Here is an 8,097-nt window from a genome sequence, read left to right as displayed (position 1 = left end):
GGGCAGGGCTGCGTCTGGTGGTGTGTTTTGGGGTGTCTGTGAACTTAGTATGATTTTAGGCAGCTTGTCTGCTAATGGGTGGGGTTGTGTTCCTGTCTTGCTAGTTGTTTGGCATTAGGCATCCAGCACCACAGCTTGCTGGCCATTGGGTGGAGCTGGGTTTTAGCGCTGAGACAGAGATCTCTGGGAGAGCTCTCATCGACTAATATTATGTTGGGCTGGGAGGTCTCCGGTAGTCCAATGTCCTGAACTCGGCTCTCCCACCTCGGAGGTTCAGGCCTGAACCAGGCCAGAGCACCAAGACCCTGTCAGCCACATGGCTCAGAAGAAAATGGAGGAAAAAAGAAAGGAAAAATAATTACAAAAATAATGAATAAAAAAATTATTAAAATAATAAGTAAAAAAAAATAATAATAATAAAAAGAAAAAGAAGAGAGCAACCAAACCAATAAACAAATCCACCAATGATAACAAGCACTGAAAACGAAACTAAAACATAAAAATCAGAAACAAATCAGTCGCAGACAAAAAAATCCCAAGTCTACAGTTGCTCCCAAAGTCCACCGCCTAAATTTTGGGATGATTCGTTGTCTATTCAGGTATTCCACAGATGTAGGGTATATCAAGTTGATTGTGGAGATTTAATCCGCTGCTCCTGAGGCTGCTGGGAGAGATTTCCCTTTCTCTTCTTTGTTTGCACGGCTCCTGAGGTTCAGCTTTGGTTTTGGCCCCACTTCTGTGTGTAGGTTGTCCTCAGACATCTATTCCCCGCCCAGACAGGAGGGAGTTAAAGCAGGGGCTGATCATGGGGCCCTTGCTCACTCAGGTCACAAAGAGGGAGGGGTACAGTAGTCATAATTGGAATGCAGGGTGAGCCTGTGATGGCAGAGACTGGTGTGATGTTGCAACAGCCTGAGGCATGCCATGTGTTCTCCTGGGGAAGTTGTCCCTGGATCACGGGAACCTGGCAGTGGCAGGTTGCACAGGCTCACGGGGAGGGGGTGGTGTAGATAGTGACCTGTGCTTGCACACAGGATTCTTGGTGGCTGCAGCAGCAGTGTTAGCGTTTCACGCCCGTCTCTGGGGTCCGAGCTGATAGCTATGGCTTGTGCCCATCTTTGGAGCTCCTTTAGGCGGTGCTCTGCCTTCTGTGGGCAGATGGGGAAAGAATCCCCTCTCCTCACATACTCCAAAACATTGGTGTCTTGCCTCTTAGGCAGATCCAGACTTTTTCCCAGACTCCTTCCCGGCTAGCTGTGCCACACTAGACCCTTTCTGGCTGTGTTCAGGCAGCCAACCCCTGTCCTCTCCCTGGGATCTGACCTCCAAAGCCTGAGCCTCAGCTCCCAGCCCCCACCCGCCCCAGCGGGTGAGCAGACAAGCCTCTTAGGCTGGTGAGTTCTGGTCGGCACTGATCCTCTGTGAGGGAATCTCTCTGCTTTGCCCTCTGCACTCCTGTTGCTGTACACTCCTCTGTGGCTCTGAAGCTTCCCCCTGCCTACCCCCTGTCCCTGCCAGTGAAGGGACTTCCTAGTGTGTGGAAACTTTTCCTCCTTCACAGCTCCCTCCCAGAGATCCAGGTCCTGTCCCTATTCTTTTGTCTCTGTTTTTTCTTTTGCCCTACCCAGGTATGTGGGGATTTTCTTGCCTGTTGGGAAGTTTGAGGTCTTCTGCCAGCATTCAGTAGGTGTTCTGTAGGAGTTGTTTCACGTGTAGATGTATTTTTGTTGTATTTGTGGGGAGGAAGGTGATCTCCATGTCTTACTCCTCTGCCATCTTGAAGGTCCCGAGGTTAAGGAATTTGTTTTAGATCACACTGATAGTAAGTGGCAAGGCAATAATTGGAGCCAAACCACTGGACATAAAGGCTCACATGCTTTTTACTTTATTGACGTATAATTGGATTACAATAAACTGAGCGCATATAAAGTATAAAATATGTCAAGTGTATACCTGTGAAACCATCACCACAATCAAGAGGACTGAAGCCCTAACTCGTAACCACTAGGCAGCAGCTTCTCCCTGTTAATACTAGTCCTTCCCTTGGCTTCACTAGATCAGTGTCATTCCCATCCTATATGACAAGCAGTCAGATACTTGAAAATGACCAACTTGTGCTTCTTCAAGCACCTTTATGAGTTTCTGCAAATGCATTTCATGGGACATAGCTGATTTTCTCTTATCAGCTTGTTAACCCTCCCATATGTATTTTGCCCAGGTAATTGGATATTTGGATGATTCTTCAATCTGCCAAAAGCCATGCAGCTATTGTTACTGAGTACACAGTCTGGGACCAGACCTGTAGGTGGCAGGTAGCAGTGCCCACAGCAAGGCCCAGGTAGGCAGGTTCAGTGGCCAGGGTTCTGATGTCTCTGGCTTAGCCTGGCCTGCTCTGAATGCTCTCGTCCTAATAGACTGATATCCTTCAACCAAACAATCAATTTGTTTGTGTTTATTTTAGAAAGATTAATAAAATTATTTTATTATTTATTTATTCTTATCGAAGTATGGTTGATTTACAATATTATATTAGTTTCAGCTGTCTAGCATAGTGATTCAGTATTTTTATAGATTATATTCCATTTAAAGTTGTTACAGAATAATGGCTGTATTTTCCTGTGCTGTGCAACATATCCCTGTTGCTTATCTACTTTATACATTGCAGTTTGTATCTCTTAATCCTGTACCCCTATCTTGCCCTTCCCTGCTAAAATAAAATTATTCAATTGTCTTTTTTCCAATTTTATGTATGTATATGGAATAAATATACAAATAATATTTATAAATATGTTTTGTATTTATATATACATGTATTCCATATAAAAATGTTTTTAGGGAAGAAAAAATTCCCAAGTACAGTTATCTTCAACTTCTACTAATCTTTCCTTTAAAAATATTCTTATAATTTGTCTGACACTAGACTGGGCATGTATACTTTATCTTATTTATCCTTACAAGCACCCCCTAGAATAGAGTAGTAGTAGCATTCTATTTCACAGATGAAAAACTGAAGCTTAAGGTAATTCAGTAACTTGTCAAATTTTCCCTCACTCTTACATGGTAGACTCATAATATAAGTTATCTGATTCTATGGCTGAAACTAATTTCAGTGCATTAAGGATTTGGGAGGTGAGTGGCTGAGGGGAACAGGAAACAGTGGCTAAAATCCCAGGTCCAAGGATTTCTTTGATTAAATACTTTCGAATACATCACATCACACACACAAATATATATATTTTCTGCTTTTACAAAAACAGGATTATGTTCCACATAGTGTTCTATAATTTAACTTAGCAGTTTATGTATCATAGACAGCTTGCCATGACAATAGATCTACCTTATTTTTTATTTTCCTTTTTTAAAATAAGTAGTACAAGCACAACATAACCCTACTTGCCAAAAGTGTAGATGCTGTGTTTCCACTCCCAGGGATTCTGATTCGGTAGGTCTGGCCTGGGAGGCTGCATGGAGTCTAGAAGTGTTCCCAGGTAACCGACAGGCACCCCTGGTATAGAACTTCTGCTCTTCTAGGTGCCCCCTGTAGAATGAATGGGATATAAACAAACATAGCAACAACAAAGCAGGCAGCCAATGACAAGTGTCCTGGGGCCAGAGAAAGACTAAAGGGAGAAAAAGCCACTCAGTTCCCAGTGTGAGGAGAGGTATAGGGACGTTCCTGTGGCAGACGTGGGAAGAAAGTGCTGTTTCATGGGGCATTGCACAGGAGGGCAGTGACAAGACAGTGACAGCCCCTAAACACCTGTATTAGAACAGAGATCGAGCTGGAAGCTGGGCGACTTATTTTAAAGTTGCATTTGCATGGCAAACTCACTTTTTCCTTAGATTGTTAACTTGAGATGCTTGGGCAGTGTTAGTGGAGGGTTTGGGTGAACTAAAGACCTCAGCGAGCCTCCTTTGATGCCATGCTATGCAGGGGTGGGTCTGAGTACTGGGAGTGCATCAATTCCAATTTCCACTCGTGTTCCCATCAGGAAATAACACTTTCCATCACCCATTTGCTTAGTGCATTGGAAGACATATGTAAGATGAACAAATAAAAGCTCTGAACTTCATGAGGCGTTCATTTCAGTCTCTTCTCCCTCCCCAGATATCACTGGTTGATCCACTTGAGAGTGTCCTCCCATCTGTGCAGGGTCTTAGTTGCTGATGAATGATGAAAGTGATGACTAGCATAAGTCATCCTAAAGTGGACATAAGGGAGGATGGTAAACAGGGAGCCCCAACAGCCAGTCCCAGTTTTGCCTCTCTCTCTCCATCTCCAGCAAGGACCTGTTCTTGATTCCCACTAGGAGGCTCAGCCCTGTTCCTGGGTCATCCTATGGCAGGGGTACCAAACCCAGCCCAGCCTCACTCTCCACTGCTCAGCCCCAAGTCACACTCCCCACCAGTCTGACTGGAGGCAGTGTCCTGATTCTGCAAATTGGGCTTCTGCCTAATTCCCAAACATAAGATCCCCTGTGGGTACTACTGTTCCCAAGTTCCTGTCTGGCAGCCTGCCTCGACCCCCAGGTCCTTCCTAGGAGTAAGGACTAGCCTTTCTCTTGCCAGGCTCCTACCCGGAATTGGAACACTGCCCCAGGCCCAAAGTTTCTGGCTGGGCTTGGCCACTAGAGGACAGACTCCAGAGCCAGCTTCCTGTTTGGATTTCCAAATATCACCTGCCCCATATTCCTCATGGCTGGACTTAACTGCTTGTTGGAAATGTTTCCACTTCTGTCTTTTTTTTTTTTTTTGGCCGTGCCACGCAGCATGTGGGATCTTAGTTCCCTGACCAGGAATCGAACCCAAGCCCCCTGCATTGGAAGCACAGAGTCCCTTCCACTTCTGTCTTATGGCCTCCCTTCTCCTGGCCAACTGCTCTCCTGAGCTGTAAGCAAAGATTGCCATAAAGTTCAACTGCTAGACTGAACTTACTTTGTTAGCACCTGTAATTCCATCAGTTCCCCAAGTACAGATATTTACTCCATTGGGTGTGTCCACATCCTCTCCACGTCCTCTCTATCTTGCCTAAGTAGTTGGATACACCCTACAATTCTGTGATATGGCTCTGACTTTACACAATTAGTGGATTCTGCAAACATTCTATTTAAATAGAACATTCCAAATGAAATCCTCTTTTAAATATGCTAGAGAGACTGTTCAAAGAATCCTATTCTGATTCCTTTACAAAAAGTGGGTAGAAATATGGTGCAGTGTAAAGTACCTTATATAAGACGAGTTCTTTATTTGAGGCCCACCTCTCATAGACTGTGACCTCGGAAAATCATTATGCAGTCTTCCTGGAACTTTTTCTTCACCTGAGAAACAGTGAAGGTAATTTAGTAATTTCTTAGGTCCAGTCTAGCTGTAACAGTCTGTGATTCTTAATAGTTATACCTTAACATGCATTGTTTTGTACATTCAAAATTTCAGGTTAAGGGACTCCCTGGCAGTCCAGTGGTTAAGACTTCGCACTTCCAATGCAGGGGACGTGTGTTCGATCCCTGGTCGGGGAGCTAAGATCCCACATGCACTGCAGTGTGGCCAAAAAAAAAAAAAAAAAATTCAGGTTAGAAGTTCTCAAAATTAAGTACACTGGCATGAAGTTTCTGCCTGAGAATTTACTCTTTGGCTTTTGTTTTTGTAGACTGTCCTTAATGATCTGGGATTGTCATAATTGTTGCCGACTAAAATACGCTTCACAGAAGGGAAGCTGCCTTACCTCCAGAGAGGAGCTTTATATTTTTTATTTTTGTAAATAACAGAAAGTTATTTACAAAAAGCTTTTTTTACAAAAGGGGGGCTCTTCTGAAGGTGGACCAATGGGCCCCCCCAAGTCACCCTAAAGAAGGTCAGAACCCAGTGCCAAGCAGGGGTAGTTGAGAGCAATGCGTCTGAGCAGTAGAGACAGTGGTAACCTGCTCTTTTCTTCTGTAATTAATGGGGAGGCCCTGTATCTTTATATTAGACCCTTTCATCTAGGGGTTGCTAAATGTTTCACAAATGTTAATTAATTCAATGAAACTTCACATCGCCACCTTGAGGCAGGTAAGTCCTCTTCGACACATCACATCTTTGCTTGCTCCAGTGTCATCCACAGATTATGCATGAATGCAGATTAGGATAATTGATAATAAAACCTTGAGTTTAGATAAAGCTCTGGAACTAAAGATCTCAAGCACTTGGCAAATAACCAGATTTGAGGAAGGAGGACTGAAGAGGAAGTTTGAGGCAGCTCATTGCCAATGACGACAAGCAGAGACATTGTGCTCATTTCGGGTTTCACTCCATGTTGAGGACACATGACCTTGGACAGGTCTTTGTGACTCCTTTGTGACTCAGTTCCTACAGCTCTCAAGTGGGGACAATAATACTACTCATCTTCATACTCCATAGAAATGTTTCAAGGAATAGTGTTTGTAACAGGCTGTGGAGTTCTCAGAAGAAAGGTGGAAATTAACATATGATGAAACATTATCACCACTTATCTTCACACTATCTAAATGGGTTAGGTATGTGAAGTAGCCGCATCCCCACAGTCCCAGCAGAAACCAGAAATGCCATTATTTCCATTTAGCATTTATTATATACACCCAAAGAGGGTGAGAGGTGCTCAGGGCAGCAGAGATGCTCCTGGGATAAATGAAAGCAAGTTGAGATACCAGATCAGAAAAGAGGTAGCTAATTTTTAGTTTTCTTCTCTTTTTTTCTTTTCCATTCTTATTTGAGATGGAATATTTGAGAGGGAATGGCTGAAGCAACATTTCCTCTTGGGCATTCCTCTCAATTCTAAGTTATCAATATATGCATATTATTCAGATTCCCAAGAATGGGCTCACTTGCAGGTCCTCCCCTGGGCCTTTGTTTTCAGTCTTCTTTGTTAGAAACGTTTCCTCCATCCATCTCCATTTATCTAGGCTGGCATAGAACTTCCCACATCCATAGAGTCTTCCTGGCCTAACTTTCTACCTGAACTTCCTCTGCCACTCCTTTGTGATTAGCACTTCTTTTGGAATTCATATTTTGGTGTTTGTCTTGCTTCTTAATAGACTTAGCTCTTCCAGGGTGTATTTTATTAATTTACGTTCTTCATCTAGTACAAGTCTTGGCACACTGAAGTTAATCAAATAAGTGTTAAATGAATGAATGGTCTCTCTCAGCAAAATGTCAAGGTTCGAATTTATTTATTTTTATTTTTGGCTGTGTTGGGTCTTCGTTTCTGTGCGAGGACTTTCTCTAGTTGCGGCGAGCAAGGGCCACTCTTCATCGCGGTTCGCGGGCGTCTCACTATCGCGGCCTCTCTTGTTGCGGAGCACAGGCTCCAGACGCGCAGGCTCAGTAGTTGTGGCTCACGGGCCCAGTTGCTCCGCGGCATGTGGGATCTTCCCAGACCAGTGCTCGAACCCATGTCCCCTGCATTGACAGGCAGATTCTCAACCACTGCGCCACCAGGGAAGCCCAAGGTTTGAATTTAGACCACACCAAATCCACATCTGCTACTCTCACCATGTCATATCACACCCTGTGAGGCACATATAGTGTAGAATAGAAATTTTGAACAGGCAAAATTAAGGGAAAGAGAGACTGATTTAAATAATAAACTTTCAACTCCTTTGGGTAAATTCCAAGGAACGTGATCACTGAATCATATGGTAAGAGGTTTAATCTTGTGAAATATTCCCAACCTGTCTTCCAAAGTGACTGTACCATTTTGCATTCCTATCAGCAATGAGAATTCCTGTTGCTCCACATCCTTGCTGGTATTTGATATTGTCAGTGTTCCAGATTTCGATCATTTTAATACGTGTGTAGTGATTGCTCATTGTTATTTTAATTTACAAGTCCCTGATGACATAATCCAATGAGTTGATTATAAATAACAAACCCAAAAGATATTTACCTAAATTGTTTTCTTGGTTAATTGCTTTAGCCCTGATTATTAAATTTTTTGTTCCTAAACGTTTGTCCACACAAAAACCTGCACGTGAATGTTTATAGCAGCCTTTTTCATAGTGCCCAAAACTTGGAAGCAACCAAGATGTCTTTCAGTAGGTGAATGGATAAATAAACTGTGGTGCATCCGGACAATGGAATATT

Source organism: Balaenoptera musculus, chromosome 4, assembly GCF_009873245.2.
Source record: "Balaenoptera musculus isolate JJ_BM4_2016_0621 chromosome 4, mBalMus1.pri.v3, whole genome shotgun sequence".
NCBI lineage: Eukaryota > Metazoa > Chordata > Mammalia > Artiodactyla > Balaenopteridae > Balaenoptera > Balaenoptera musculus.
The sequence above is the reverse complement of the archived record's forward strand: the minus strand, read 5'-3'. Positions refer to the sequence as shown.